General features: G+C 48.8%; 1 protein-coding gene across 37 annotated transcripts in view; it reads left to right on the top strand.

The window, feature by feature from the left end:
• Nucleotides 1–16,658, top strand: part of PPFIBP1 (PPFIB scaffold protein 1) — a 1,024,139-nt gene that overhangs the window by 840,288 nt on the left and 167,193 nt on the right. The gene's annotated exons all lie outside the window — the stretch shown is intronic.

Below are 16,658 nucleotides of genomic sequence, written 5' to 3' on the forward strand. Positions count from 1 at the left end.
ATACAAGTGCATGCCATTGTACTTCGAACTGTGCCTTCTGTTACAAACAGATACATTTATATAAGGGGAAAACTATATATTACACCATGACATACAAGTGTATGTTAGACCATGTCAAAATTGCTGCTGCTATGTAGATATAAGTGTGTATAGAGATGGTTATGCATGCTACTAATAACTACAATAGATGACACGTAGATTTATGTATATATGTTAATTAGTTATTCAAAACCATAAATATGTACTACAAAATAAATGTGGAAAGCAGACCATTTAAATATTGCTGCTTCAACTTATACATGGGAATTATTACAGATGGGTTTAATCGAGCAAAACAAAACTTCCCAAGCATCATGTGTGTGTATATGTATGTATGTATTAATTATTTACATTTTTCTTTAAAAAAAACTCCATTCCATCCTTCTCACCCCTCCTACAACTGACCCATCCCAAACCTTTACTATGAGCTCCAAACATCTTTCTCAAACGTCCATCCCTTCTTTCTAGCCATGCCCCCCCCAATTAACAAGCACATCTAACCACTACTAACAAAAACAACTCAATACTTCCCCTTTTCAAATCTATTCCTATCATTCTGTCCCTACTTCAAACTCTATTAAATGCACAAGAAATCACCAATACAAAACTCACGCAACTAATGCTCAAGGAAAAAAAAATACATTGTGCTAAGCTATTAACTACTAATCTTGGTTTGTGGAATAGAATGCATCTCGCTGAAAAAGTACTTCAGTGCCTCAACAGGGGGTCATAAGCGCTATATTTTAATACATTTAAAATTGTGACATAGCCGAGGAGTGTGACTTGTATGCAGAACAGAACTGCATATAACGTGGAGGGCATGACTTCCATTTCCAGCTTAATGGTGAGGGAGGAGAGGCACGCGTTTGTGATGTGTAACTTGCAGGTTCTGACTAAAGTAAGACAGGGCAGGATTTGATGTGCTGCAAACGTGCAGGATGAATAACACTCCATGCTCTGTGATGAATCCTGGGAATCCTGGGGTTTGATGCATTTGCTTTACCTGTGTGCATACAGTGTAAGATGTGTACATGGGGAGTGAATAGTGTGCATGTAGGCAGGGAGATGTACATGGTCACTCACGGTGTGTGAGTGGGGTCTGTGCCAGTGCAGAGTTGAGTGTCATCTGTGTGAGTGGTGAGCAGCATCTGTGTAAAGTGTGTGGGAGATGTGAGTCCAGGGTGAGTTGTGTGTCTTGGAGAGTCCATGATGAACTGTGAGTGTGCAAGGGAAGAGGTGTCTCTTTAGGATTGGAGAGTAATGCCAGTACAAGTGGAGGGTGAGAACATATTATGTGTGCATGCAGAGTGAGCTGTATGTGGAGATTGAGCCAGTATGCTTGCAATCGGCGAAGTGTGTGTGTGCGTGCGTGCGTGCGTGCGTGCGTGCGTGCAGGGTAAGAAGTGTATTTGTGTGAACGATTTCTGTGTGAGTGTTGGGTGGTATGTCTTCATGAGTCCAAGGGGTGTGAGCGCAATGAAGTGGTATTTGCATGAGTACAACGTAAGTTAAACTGCAACAAATGATGGACGGAATGCTGAATGATTCAAACATTCTTCCCTAGGATCTCCTCCTTGGGTTAAATCAATTGTTCTTTTGCCCACTAAGTCACCCCAGCCTTGGTCCTCCCTGAACCAGAAATAAGCATCCTGGGACCAGTTTCGGTGTATGTCACCCTTCATCAGTCAGGCTAGCTTGAATCCAGTGGCACAGTGAGCCTGTGTAAGTGCAGGCTGAGTGAGATGGTCTTCTACGCTTTCAATTGAACAGTTGTGCAGAAGTGGTGTCTGAGAGTGACAAATAAAAGGTGTGCCCGTGTGAGTACGTGTTAAGCAGTGTGTCTATGTAAGTGCTTGTGGGGGAATGTTGGTGTGAGTGGTGCATGATGATTGGCGTTCCTTCGTTACTTCAGGGTGCAGCACTCTAGAGCCAGGCCGATCGGCATTACCAGTGCTTGTTTTTTAATAGTATGTGTGTATTTTTATATTAATTATCCCTCCATATATTCCGTTTTGCACAGACGCCACAGGGAGACCTTTTGCCCATTGAAGTAAGTCTAGTAGACTCATTCTTCAGTATGCCAAACTATCCTTCACTAGAATAAGCCTGGCTGCCGTTTTTTTTCGAAGCAACTGGAGCAACGTAAGAGTTCTATAGCCATGGCACTGAGGTGTTTATGTAGTTTATGTAACTACAGCAGCAGGAGCATTGAGCCAGGGGTGGGCATGATCAGCACAGCTTCTAGTGCAGCCACAACTGGCCCAGCTGCAGCTACATCTCTAGTCAGCAGTGACACTATCGTTCATCACTACTAGATCTACAAGCCTTCTGACCACTCCATCAAGGCCACCATCACGTAAGGCGCCTTGGTGAAAGTGGCAAAATGAACTTCCCATAAGCACTACGCTACTACTCAGGTGAGGGAGCTCTGTAAAACCTGAGGCTTAACCCAAGGAGAGAGCATGGTGCCTAGGTCATCTCCGAGGTGCAAAGGGGATAAGAGTGGGGAGGAGAATGGGCAAAAAAAATATTGTGGGGACTGGAAACGATCCACTACTAGTTTCTTCCCTTTCCCGGAGGGCCAAGCATAAGGGTTGTGCAATCCCTTATACGATCCCTTTGTTGACTATTTCCAAACTGCCACTGCCGGGTCCCTGTCCAGCTTGACCCAACAGACCCCACTAGATGGCTGTCCGGTGTGTCCTTTCTGCAGCAAGTACATGTAACCTTGATCATGTGTAGTTTCCGAATTAGAGAAGCACATTTAGAGGTAGAAAATGAACGGATTTCCAGCAGAGCTCGATTGCCTGAAAACTGTTGCTCCAGAATGTATGTATGCATTTTGTATTGGTATAGTACAAGCTTACCTATAAGGCAGTGTAGCACTGTACAGGCCATAGGCAAAGATGCAGTTAGTGAGTGATTGGAGAGGCAGCTGGGGTTTGAGTAACAGTGAACTATTACCTATTGTGATACATATAGTTTTTTAAACAGGTATGACTTTAAGGGTAAAAATATGAAGCAATTAGAAGTGGAATCTCAGGTATTCAACCCAGATAGTTGCCACAGGGAAAGTCTTGGTTGCCCCGCTCTGAAACCAACCACCTGTCCTTCTCCTGGGGAAATGTAATTGAAGTTTGAAGTGAGGATGCCTCTTTTGGATACCCACATACTCCCACATCTTGAAAGCACGTGTGTGTTTGAGAAGTGGATGTGTAGCGTGTCTGTGCAATTGTGGCTTTATGTGTCTTAGGGAAGCTTTGTGTGGAAAGGCACCCCTTTTGTCTGTGCATATGTTTGTGGATGAGAGGGAGAAAACTTTGCACCACCTGGCCTAGATCTTTTGAGTTGAGGAAGTTTGCACTGCTGAGCCCAAGCTGCTTATATTTTGTGTGTGTTGGTGAAGCTTTACCAAGCTTCTAGCAAACAAGAACCAAAAGGTTTGGTATTGCTTGTGCTTGTTCCCCTTTGAAGGATAAATAGCCCAGTTTGCACTTTCTGGATTTGACTCTAAAACCTGCATTTTACTCACATGATCTGTGCAGTTGATGAAATGCATGCCATGAAGCTACTTTACTGGCTGGACCATTGTAACAATTAAATCTTAAAGAGACAATTAGTTATAGATTCTTTACATAAGAATTACCCCCAGGCGTCAGACTGGATCCGGAGAATTTTTTCGTCCGCAGTACCCCTGCTCGCCGAAAGGTGGCGTCAGTCGGCTCTGTGTTCGTCGTGGTTGCCGGGATGACGTAGTGTTAGCTACATAGATGCCGCACTCGCATGCCTACATCAGTTATTTCTTTTTCCGCGCCAGCCAGCGCAGATCCAGAGAGAGCGGTACCTCCAGTCACTTTTTGACTGACTTTTTGCCGACTTTTGTCGACATCGATTTTGAATATTCGACTCCTGGTGCACATCAGGGATGACTGGATTCAAGGCTTGTGACTCCTGCAGCCGACTGATGTCGATAACGGATCCACACCACGTGTGCCTGTTTTGCCAGGAGCGCAACCACAACCCCAAGTTGTGCTCCAACTGCCCGACCATGAATCCAAAGTCTTTGCGGTAGAGGTCCTGAAAGCTTCTCGAAGTCTGGCAGTTGGCTCCTCACTGTTCGAGGTCCCAGTCGTGTGGGAGGTCGAGGGACAGGTCGCAGAGCCACCACCACCAGTACCCTCAAAGTCTTCGCACTCCTCAAGTAAGTCGAAGCACAAGAAGAAGTCGAAGAAGCACCGTCGCTCTTCGACATCTCCCCGAGGGATGCGGCCTGGATCCGGGTCGGTGCCGGTCGACCTGATCTCACCTCCCCCGGCGCCGATTCCACAGGCACCATGTTTGCAGCCAACGCTGGTGGTGTCCACAGCTGGCGTCGACCCCGGCCTCCCCAATGTAGACACGGACCGGCGTTGACAGATGCCGAATCCTGTGCCGATTGGTACTTTTGTGCCCCTGTACCCTGGTTCTTTGAGACCAGATTGACAGCCAGAGGAGAGTGAGAATGACTGGGAGGGGTCTGGAGACCCTTTAACTGAGCTGCTGGGTTACGAACAGGTCTGGAAAGAGGAACTGGGGGAAGCCAGTGGTCTGGATACCTCACCAGACCTTGGCATGTTGTCACCTCCTACCGTGAATACTGAGGAGGGAGTGTCTTACACGGTGTTGTTGGGTGGGGCGGCCAAGGCTCTCAACCTCGAGCTACCTACGGTGGAAGTCAGGACTAACCTCCTGACAGAGGTGCTTCAACTGGCAGCAAGCACTTCGGAGCCCCTGCTACCGTATAATGAAGCCCTCACTGACATCCTTTTGGGCACCTGGTCCAGGCCCAGCACAGGGACTCCTGTGGATAGGATGATTTTAAGGGTAAAAATATGAAGCAATTAGAAGTGGAATCTCAGGTATTCAACCCAGATAGTTGCCACAGGGAAAGTCTTGGTTGCCCCGCTCTGAAACCAACCACCTGTCCTCCTCCTGGGGAAATGTAATTGAAGTTTGAAGTGAGGATGCCTCTTTTGGATACCCACATACTCCCACATCTTGAAAGCACGTGTGTGTTTGAGAAGTGGATGTGTAGCGTGTCTGTGCAATTGTGGCTTTATGTGTCTTAGGGACTCCTGTGGATAGGATGATTGCCTGACGCCACCGCCCAGCCCCTGGCGGATCCCCCTTTCCTCTCCCAACACCCCACCCCTTAGACCATGGTGGTCCAAGCCTCCACCTCCAAAGGCGCATTCACTAACGCACCACCTGATAATGAATCCAAAAAGCTGGACCATCTTGGGAAGATGTTTTCTTCCTCCAGCTTGGGACTGTTGTCGGTATACACTGCATGTCTTTTGGGCCGTACACCAAATCCGTGTGGGATACGGTGGCGCAAGTGCTACCCCAGTGCCCGGAGGAGGCCCGGGCCATACTCTCCTGTGCAGTTCCCAAAGGGAGAGACGCAGCAGAGTTTACTATTCGCTGTGGACTGGGTACCGCCGACTCGCTAGGCAGGACGATTTCTACGTCGGTTGCCCTTCGACGCTATGCTTGGCTGAGGTAGACTGGCTTTTCAGGGGATGTCCAATCCACTCTTATGGACATGCTCTTTGATGGCCGACGCCTGTTCGGCGACAAGGCAGACAACGCGCTAGAGTGCTTTAAGGACTCTCGGGCTATGGCCTAGTCCTTGGGCCTTTCCACATCCCAGCCTGCACAGTCTTATTTTCGCCCCGCCACGTCCCACCCAGAGCCGCAGGCTGGCGCAAGCTGTTCAGCCCCTGCGCGGCCAGGGATGTGGGAACCACCGCTGTGGTTCAGGAGGCCAGCGGGCGGGCCTGTCCACCACAGCCCCCTCTGCAGCAGCCTCCATACCCTCCTAGTCCGACCTTTCAGGGCCACCATTCGCCAGTGGGCCACAGGATTCGCCATCATCTCCCCCACTGGCGCACCATCACGTCGCCCAGGTGGGTTTTGCAAATAGTCCGAAGGAGCTACTCCCTCCCCTTCTAGGCAACCCCTCCATCCATGCCACCTCCGTACCATTGCATGTCGTAGGATCATATGCCCTTCTTCAACAGGAGATTTTGCCACTCTTGGCCAAGGGAGCCATTGAGCGAGTTCCTGCCCCATAAGTAGATTGTGGTTGCTATTCCCACTACTTTCTGGTGCCCAAGAAGGACGAAGGCCTGCGTCCTATCTTGGATCTCAGGAACATCAGCCGCTTCCTCCGGAAGGAGAAGTTCAAAATGTTGACTCTAGCTCAGGTCCTTTCTGCCCTGGAGACTGGATGGTAGCGTTGGACTTGCAGGACGTTTCTTTTCACATCCCCGTCCTGCCGGCCCACCGGCGTTGCCTGCGGTTCACGGTACGCCACGAGCGCTCACCTTTGGCCTGACCAGCGCCCCTTGAGTGTTCACGAAAGTGATGGCGGTGGTCGCAGCTCATTTGCACAGATCAGGGGTTCCAGTCCTCCCCTAGCTCGACGACTGGCTGTTGAAGGCGGGCTCACCCCAGGCTGTTGTCTCCCACCTCCAGACTATGGCCGACCTCCTGCATTCGCTGGGGTTCTCCATCAATGTGCCGAAGTCGCACCTGACTCCCCCTCAGAAGGTGCTCTTCATCGGAGCGGTTCTGGACACTACGCAGTTTCGAGTCTATCCTGGGTCTCGGTCAGGATGACCCTTAGGCAACTGGGCCTGATGGCCTCCTGCATCCTGCTGGTGGACCATGCCTGATGGCATATGCGGGGTCTGCAGTGGGACCTGAAGTTCCAGTGGGCTTAACATCAGGGGAACCTGTCCGATTGCCTCCAGATCTCGGAGGGCACTGCACACCTATTGCAGTGGTGGCTAACGAACCAGGATAGGGTCGACGGCAGATCCCACTCCCTTCCTCAACCACAGTTCACAGTGGAGACCAATGCATCACTTCTGAGATGGGGCGGTCACATAGGGAGGCGGAGATCAGAAGCCTCTGGTCTCTGGCGGAGTCCGGGCTCCACATCAACCTCTGGAGGTACAGGCGATCCGTCTTGCACTAAAAGCATTCCTTCCCTCTGTCCGGGGAAGAGTTTGCAGGTGTTCACGGACAACTCCACCGCCATGGGGTACTGCAACAAAGAGGGCAGGGTGGGGTTGTGGACCCTATATCAAGAGGCTCGCCATCTCTGGAAATGGCTGGAACATCAGGGCATATCTCTGGTGGTTCAACACCTGGCAGGTTCACTGAACGCCAGGGCGGACGAACTCAGCCGCAGGTGCATGATGGATCACGAATGGCGTCTTCACTCAGAGGTGGCGCTAGGTCTCTTTCAACAGCGGGGAGAGCCTTGTTTAGATCTATTCGTCACAGAAGAGAACGTGCAATGTCGGCAGTTCTGCGCATTGAAATTTCCAAGGCGGCACTCGCTCGGAGACGCTTATCGTCGCGAGTGGAGTTGCGGTCTGTTATACGCCTTTCCGCCTATACCACTTTTGCCCAGAGTGCTGAAGAAGATCAGGCGGGACCAGGCCCAAGTCATCATTGTGGCTCCGGATTGGGCACGAAGATACTGGTATCCCGAGCTACTCAGTCTGTAAATCGATCCCCCGATTTGACTGCCTCTGCAGGAGGACTTTCTGTCGCAGCAGCAGGGGACGGTCCTCCACCTGAACCTGTCCAGCCTCCACCTTCATGCGTGGAGAGTGAGCGGCGGCAGTAGATGCCATTTGACTTGCCTCCTGAAGTCTGTGATGTCATTCTGGCAGCCAGGCGTCCCTCCACTAAAACCGTATACGCCTGCAGGTGGAACAAATTTGTGGCATGGTGCACAGCAAAGGCTGTGAATCACCTTTCCGCCCCTCTTTCTGAGGTTCCCCTCTTTCTTCTTTCCCTGGCCCAGCAGGGCTCTGCTCTGGGCACCATCAAGGGGTATCTTTCAGCTGTTTCAGCCTTCTTGCGGCTTCCTGATCAGCCTTCTTTTTTCAAGTCCCCTGTTGTTCTTGAAAGGCATTACTCACATGTTCCCTCCTGTTCCCTTTGTAATGCCTCAGTGTGACTTGAATCTGGTGTTGACTTATCTGATGTGCGCTCCCTTTGAGCCACTTCATAACTGTCCTCTTCATCTTCTGACTCTCAAGACTGCTTTCCTGGTTGCCATCACCTCTGCCAGAAGAGTGAGTGAGCTCCAGGCTCTTTCTTCTAAACCTCCTTTCCTCTCTGTCCATCCGGACAAGGTTGTTCTGAGGATTCGCCCTTCTTTTCTTCCTAAGGTGGTTACTGCCTTTCACATCGGGCAGTCAATTACCTTACCCACCTTCTTTCTGCCTCCACATCCCTCGAAAGAGGAAGAGAGGCTCCACTGTCTGGACCCAAAACGTGCGCTCCCCTTTTATCTGGATCGCACAAAACAGTTCCGGGTGGAAGACCAACTCTTCATTGGCTACGTGGGCGCTAAGAAGGGGCGGGCAGTGCACAAGCGAACCATCTCTCGTGGGTCATTTTGTGCATTAAGGTCTCTTATTCCTTGGCTAAGAAGGATCCTCCTGTGGGACTGAGAGCCCATTCGACTCGGGCCACAGCGGCTACTACTGCCTTGGGACGGGGAGCCCCTCTGCAGGACATTTCAAGTAGCAACTTGGGCCTCGCTGCACACGTTTGCCAAGCATTACTGCCTGGACAGCCAAGTCCATAGAGACGGTTTCTTTGGCCGTTGCGTTCTCCAGGACTTCCTGGTGTGATCTTGGTTCGCAGTCCCACCACCGGGGTTGGTATTGCTGGGGTATCTATTCTAAGGTAAGGAATCTAACTAATTTGTTTCTTTCAGATGCACAAGTTACTTACCTTCGGTGATGATATATCTGTAAGAAACATTAGTTGGATTCCTTACCACCCCACCCATCCGCCCCGTTCTGCGAAACGATATCTAGGGTTAAGGTCATCCCTTTCAGGGCCCTAGTTTCATGGCACCAGTGTTGGTTTCTTGCATGGCTCTGCGTTCCTGGTGCGGAAAGCTATGTACAGAACTGACGTCAGCGCGCGAGGGCGGCGTCTAAGTACACCAACGTCATCCCGGCGATCACGACGCCGGCGACGGACGCGGAGCCGCAGACGACGCCTACCGACGCGCAGGGGTACTGCTGACACAAAATCTTTCCGGATCGAGCCTGATGCCTGGGGATATTCTAAGGTAAGGAATCTAACTAACTAATGTTTCTTACAGATATATCGTTACCGAAGGTAAGTAACTTGTGCGTATGAATGGGTTTAATTGACCATATTATTAATCAAAGACTATTACGACTTCATCTCTGCCTCCAAGTAGTGAGTTTCATTTTTAGGAAATAGAGATTTTAATATGTGGACAAGATGAAAATATGTACCGCATTTTACATTGAACTGTTATTTGTTCATTTTGCTTTTGGTCAAATATGTATGCTTATCTGTTACAATGCAGATTCCCGTGTATGCAGATTCCAGGCTTATCTTTTACTTTCAGTCTCCAAATTTCCACACACCTGGTAGAAAGTGTGGTCTTAATGAATTAATTTGCAGTTGCTGTTTGTCCACCTTGGTCAATTAACACCTCTGGCCATCTTCTCAGTCTTTAACCTAGATTAGAATCTTTAAACAAATGCGCACTTCTACAACAACATGCCAGAATGACCTGGGTGAAGTGCATAACATTTTGCATGTCATTGAAATACACTCTACATGAAGTCAGATCAGTTATAAGGTTTTAATAGAAGTGGAGAATTAAATTAATTCTGTTTCTTTTGATATCTATAATCTGTAGGGGCTATATGCAATTTGTGTGATCTACACATAAGGAAGAGATCGTAAAGTAAACAATACTACTTTGGTTTTTATTTACTGTAGTCCTGGCTGACTAAGCAAATCATCAGGTGTTGGGGCATGCAAATATCGTCACAAGGTCTCTGGTTGAAGAAGAACATTTGGTTAAAAAAATAAGCACAGTGATGTTACGAGTGCAGCTTTCAGAGATCTCTCTTTCTCTGAAAGGAACTGCAAAACACTAGTTCGTCTGTCTTCATATTGTAGCTGTGCAGTTTTCAAGGCTTTATTTCAGCTTTGAATTATCTGAAGTGGACAGTGAATATTGAGGTTTTATTCTGTGACCAGTGTATGGATCCAGGGCTTTTCAAGAGCGACCTGTACCATATTGCTCAGATGAGACTTTAAACAGAGCCTAAGGATAGCTTTATGTATGATAACCACACAAAATGAAACAGACCACTACCTTCTGGCTTATCGCACTTTGTTATGTAGGTATTTCCTTAATCAAAAAAGTGCAGAAATTAACTGGCCTCTTTCCACTTGCAATATTCTCTCATTCACATCAGTGTTCAAGTACTCATGATATGACAATGACATCATGGGATGACCAAATGTACATTAGGAGTTACTTTAGCATTCTCTTCATAACCTGATAATGCACTTAGCGGAGATGAACACTCTAGATAAGCAAGTTATTATCGTATGCATGAAGAGAACAACTCCCTCTCTATGCATAGTAATACTGATATCTGACAACTGCCAAACAACCCCGTTTATAATGACCTATTCCCATTCCTTTCCTGGCCAAAAGAAACCCGGGTATAATCCAAACCATCACAGTAGCAAGCCAAAACATAAGTAGCCTTGCACAAACAATACGGAGAATCAGAAAAGCGCCACTCCACGGAAACTAAGAAACTAATGTTCAACAGGTGTGAACGTAAACATCCATGAGGAAGTATGATCCAAAGCGATAGGGAAATGAGTAAAAAAGTAGGAAAGGACAAAATTACTATGCTCATGAAAAATAACAATCTCCTCCTATGAACGAATAGCAATAAAACACAGCAATTTGGCAGCAGTTGTAAATATTAAAATGAAGCAGCATTCTGGGAAAAGAAGAAACTAGCAATTAAGAAGGGCCAGTTTGACTACTTTTGTGGAATCGCATTTCAATATGATGGGAGGTTGGTTAAGAATCAGGACTGTACACTTCTACTCCCACACACATAAGGGTGAAAAGAATATGAATCATTCCCTGGGAATGAATAGCGCTAAACACAGCGATTTGGCAGTAGATGTAAACAACTGGGGAAAGGAGAATGTCAGAGTACAGCCTCAGCTAACACGTAACCACAAGCGGTTAATCTTATGAACGTCTTGGGGCGAATGGACGTCTTGTCTATTAAATTCTACTGCTGGATCTCCTGCCCTTTGAAGATCACATGAAACTACATTTCCCATGAGGCACATCCCGGCGGGCGGCTACACGTCATGAAACGAGCACCGAGTGCAGCCCGTATGAAGTGGCAGGGTGACAAACATGTTAACATCGGAAGGAGGAAAGGGATAAACTCTAGGTTCTCTAGTATTTAGGGTGTCTTTCATAGATTTACATGCCTGAATCATTCCCGTCGTTGGAGTGGGAGTCGCACGGTACATAAAAAGCAATAATTATGCATATAATGACCAAAAAAACCTTGGTAACATAAAACCAGGAAGTAAAGTAGCCCTAAGCTACAAGAAAAAACTTCTACACCTATGACAATCATAGTCATTATGTACAGTCCAAACTGCAGCCAATCAGGCGACAGCACCCACCAGAATTTTCTCCTCAGAGGCTCAGGCGCTCAGATTTTCTACTACACGTCGTGTGAAGGGAGTCTCCCTGAGCTCTGCTCAGTACTTCAGTTTTTTCTGGTTTTTTGCTTCTCTTCAGAATGTCATCTTCTAAGAGATCTCTCTATAGGCCTTGTGAATCTTGTGGGAAGCTCTGGCTATTTTCAGAAGACCCCCACAAGAAGTGCATTTACTACCTTTATCCGGATCATCAGGTGAGAGATTGTAAAATCTGCAGGACCTTCCCTCAGAAGACCCTCAGAGATAAAAAAGGGCGCCTACTTCTGTGGCTACAGAAGATTAAAGACAAGGAAAACCCCTTATCTGAGGTGGGAAGTGTGGCTTCTGGTTCATCTATGTCCTCTAGAAAGAGGATGGCTGAGGAAGATTTGTCATCTCGTGAGGCTAAGGTGTCGAGAAAAGTTCAGCCCTCTAAGGGTTCTAGCTTGCCTTCAACTTCTTCAAAAAAGGCTTCTCCACCTTCAAAGTCTAAGCCTGTTACGTCCCCGAGAAAGACTGGAAAGTCTCTGGCGTCAAAAAGACTTCATGAGAAAGATTTCCCTCCGGAAAAAGTTCTGTCGTCGTCGACGGAGGAGCTGTCGACGATTATCGTAGTCGACGCTACTTCTGCGTCGACGGTTAATTTCTCGTCGCCGAAACCCAAGATGATCATCTCCGTCGGCGGTGGTCTCTGTTGCTGTTCGACCCATCTCGTCGACGAAGGAGATTAAATCTATTCTCAGCGCTCCATCGACGGCAAAAGTTAAGAAGAACTCGTCGACCACTGCCTCGTCTACGATCGCTTCGTCGACGAAAACTTCCTCGTCGACGGCCACCTCTTCTTCGAAGACTGCCTCGTCGACGAAGACTGACTCTTCGTCGACGGCCACGTCGTCGACGAAGATTGCCTCGTCGACGAAAACAGCTGCCTCGTCGACAATCACTTTCCTGATGCCAGTCCCATCGACGACGATCTTGTCGACGCCTCTTTTGTCTTCTTGCACAGACTTGCAAGCTTGGTCTGCAACATCGGCTACTGCCTCCTCTGCCCTGCCTACAACAGTGCGGTACAAAAGGGGGTGGTGACGGACGGAGCATCAGAACCAATCAAACACTCGCACCCAGTCAACAGATCTGGGTTTGATCATCACCATTCTTTAGCCCACTCTGCCACCCCAGTTCAGACATGGCGATATGCAAATCAGTCTGACCCTGTGCTTCATGGGAACAGTTATGTTATGTTATGTTAAAATGTTATGTTAAAATGGGACTTTTATAGCGCAACGGCTACTCCAAAGGAGTGTCCCGGCGCTTTGTGCTCCAGACCTAAAGAAAGAACTGGAAAACATAACAGTAAAAAGACAGGAGCCTAAAAGAGGAAGCGGACTAACCAGAGAACAGCCAAGTTTTTAAGTCCTTCCTGAAGGCAAGCAAGTTCGAGGTAGTCCGCAAGGACACCGGTAGAGAGTTCCATAGCTGGGGGGCAAGGAATCTAAAGGACCGGCCGCCTAGACGAGCCCTTTTGATACGTGGTACCCGAGCCAGAGCCAATGTTTCCGACCTGAGGGATCGTGTAGGTCGGTAGAAGTCCAGCCTCTTCTGGAGATATTTTGCACCATTACCATGCAGGGCCTTATGGGCTAGGGTCATGGCCTTGAACAGTCCAGCCCAATCTGCCAAGCCATGCCTTCCCTGGACCGTAAACAAGCTTCCTAGGACCGGTTTCTGGCATTTCAGCCGTCTTCAGCCAGGCTTGCTTGAATCAAGTGGCAAAGTGAGCAAGGGACTCACGTCTGAGCATACCCTGCCATCTTATGGCGAACAAAGCGGTACAAAAGGGGGTGGTGACGGACGGAGCATCAGAACCAATCAAACACTCACACCCAGTCAACAGATCTGGGTTTGATCCATCACCATTCTTTAGCCCACTCTGCCACCCCAGTTCAGACATGGCGATATGCAAATCAGTCTGACCCTGTGCCTCATGGGAACAGTCCAGCCCGAACTGCCAAGCCATGCCTTCCCTGGACCGTAAACAAGCTTCCTAGGACCGGTTTCTGGCATTTCAGCCGTCTTCAGCCAGGCTTGCTTGAATCAAGTGGCAAAGTGAACAAGGGACTCACGTCTGAGCATACCCTGCCATCTTATGGCGAACAAAGCGGTACAAAAGGGGGTGGTGACGGACGGAGCATCAGAACCAATCAAACACTCACACCCAGTCAACAGATCTGGGTTTGATCCATCACCATTCTTTAGCCCACTCTGCCACCCCAGTTCAGACATGGCGATATGCAAATCAGTCTGACCCTGTGCCTCATGGGAACAGTCCAGCCCGAACTGCCAAGCCATGCCTTCCCTGGACCGTAAACAAGCTTCCTAGGACCGGTTTCTGGCATTTCAGCCGTCTTCAGCCAGGCTTGCTTGAATCAAGTGGCAAAGTGAGCAAGGGACTCACGTCTGAGCATACCCTGCCATCTTATGGCGAACAAAGCGGTACAAAAGGGGGTGGTGACGGACGGAGCATCAGAACCAATCAAACACTCACACCCAGTCAACAGATCTGGGTTTGATCCATCACCATTCTTTAGCCCACTCTGCCACCCCAGTTCAGACATGGCGATATGCAAATCAGTCTGACCCTGTGCCTCATGGGAACAGTCCAGCCCGAACTGCCAAGCCATGCCTTCCCTGGACCGTAAACAAGCTTCCTAGGACCGGTTTCTGGCATTTCAGCCGTCTTCAGCCAGGCTTCCTTGAATCAAGTGGCAAAGTGAGCAAGGGACTCACGTCTGAGCATACCCTGCCATCTTATGGCGAACAAAGCGGTACAAAAGGGGGTGGTGACGGACGGAGCATCAGAACCAATCAAACACTCACACCCAGTCAACAGATCTGGGTTTGATCCATCACCATTCTTTAGCCCACTCTGCCACCCCAGTTCAGACATGGCGATATGCAAATAAGTCTGACCCTGTGCCTCATGGGAACAGTCCAGCCCGAACTGCCAAGCCATGCCTTCCCTGGACCGTAAACAAGCTTCCTAGGACCGGTTTCTGGCATTTCAGCCGTCTTCAGCCAGGCTTGCTTGAATCAAGTGGCAAAGTGAGCAAGGGACTCACGTCTGAGCATACCCTGCCATCTTATGGCGAACAAAGCGGTACAAAAGGGGGTGGTGACGGACGGAGCATCAGAACCAATCAAACACTCACACCCAGTCAACAGATCTGGGTTTGATCCATCACCATTCTTTAGCCCACTCTGCCACCCCAGTTCAGACATGGCGATATGCAAATCAGTCTGACCCTGTGCCTCATGGGAACAGTCCAGCCCGAACTGCCAAGCCATGCCTTCCCTGGACCGTAAACAAGCTTCCTAGGACCGGTTTCTGGCATTTCAGCCGTCTTCAGCCAGGCTTGCTTGAATCAAGTGGCAAAGTGAGCCTTTTGTACCACTTTGTTCGCCATAAGTTGGCAGGGTATGCTCAGACGTGAGTCCCTTGCTCACTTTGCCACTGGATTCAAGCAAGCCTGGCTGAAGACGGCTGAAATGCCAGAAACCGGTCCTAGGAAGCTTGTTTCCGGTTCAGGGAAGGCATGGCTTGGCAGTTCGGGCTGGACTGTTCCCATGAGGCACAGGGTCAGACTGATTTGCATATGGCCATGTCTGAACTGGGGTGGCAGAGTGGGCTAAAGAACGGTGATGGATCAAACCCAGATCTGTTGACTGGGTGTGAGTGTTTGATTGGTTCTGATGCTCCGTCCATCACCACCCCCTTTTGTACTGCCTACAACAGTGGCTTCTTTGCTACAAAGACGTGGCTCCTCATTGGAAGCTCTTTCCCCATTGAAGTTGCCTGAGCAATTACTGGATTCTGAGGAGGAAGAAGAAGAGGAATCCGCAGAGGATGACAGATTGCGCACTGCTAGAAGTCCATCGGAATTGTTTATAAAGTATCAAGACGACGACCAGGAGGAAGAACCTTTCCGTGAACCTGAAGCTCCAGCTCCTGTCACGGTTCCTACAGCGCAAATGCCTTTGACCTTGCTTCATAATTTACAAAATATGTTGGAAGACTATTATCGTTGTTTTCCTCCTTCTGAGTCGGCGGAGTCTATTCCATCAACGCCCATGCCAAGGGTTCCTGTATCTTCTTAAGGATCTCCTAGACCACCTTCTCCAGTACCAAGTCATCATTCCCATGATGCTAATACCACGGATGATGACAGGGAAGAGGGGAAAATGGATGATAGGTCTGTTCTTTCGGAGTGGGATGAATACCAAATTCAAACTCCATCACCGTCGGCTCCAGCTCCCGTTGACTCTCCTCCTGTGGACATTGGATGTTTTCATCTCCTTATGGAGAGGGCGACAAAAAGGTTTCTCATACCTATGGAGACAAAGAAAGAGGATTGCTTTCTTTATGATTTTAAAGATCAACCACGAAAGCAAATAAGGACAATTCCCATCATAGACTTCATCTGGAAGGAAGGGTTGAAGATCATGGCAACACCGAATTCTCTTCCTGCAGTCTAGCCTCGGTTAGACAAAAAATATAAGGCACCAAGCAACTCACCTGCATGCCTCATAGGTCAGCCAAAAGCTGACTCTGTCATCGCCCAAGCGGGGCAGAGACTGGCCAGGAACCCCTCTTCGCCTATATCTGCTCCGCCAGACAGGGATGGAAGGCGGCTGGATTCGATTGGGAAGAAGGTTTCCACTATGGCTGCGATGACTGTCCGTGCTGCAAATTCCCTAGCCATATTAGGCAGATATGATAGGCAGTTGTGGTCAGACATCTCCCCCTACATTAACATGCTGCCAGAACCTTCCAAGTCCGAGGCCTTGAAGATTTTACAGGAAGGAGAATGTACCTCCGCGGCAATCATTGAAGCAGCCGTGGACGTTGCATCCACAGGATTCAGACTGTTAGCAGGTGCAGCAGAACTAAGGAGACAAGGTTGGCTGAAATCTACATCTTTCCGCCAAGATGTCCAAACCAAAATTATTGACATGCCGTTTGA

The sequence above is a fragment of the Triturus cristatus genome, chromosome 4_1, assembly GCF_964204655.1.
Source record: "Triturus cristatus chromosome 4_1, aTriCri1.1, whole genome shotgun sequence".
Taxonomy (NCBI): domain Eukaryota; kingdom Metazoa; phylum Chordata; class Amphibia; order Caudata; family Salamandridae; genus Triturus; species Triturus cristatus.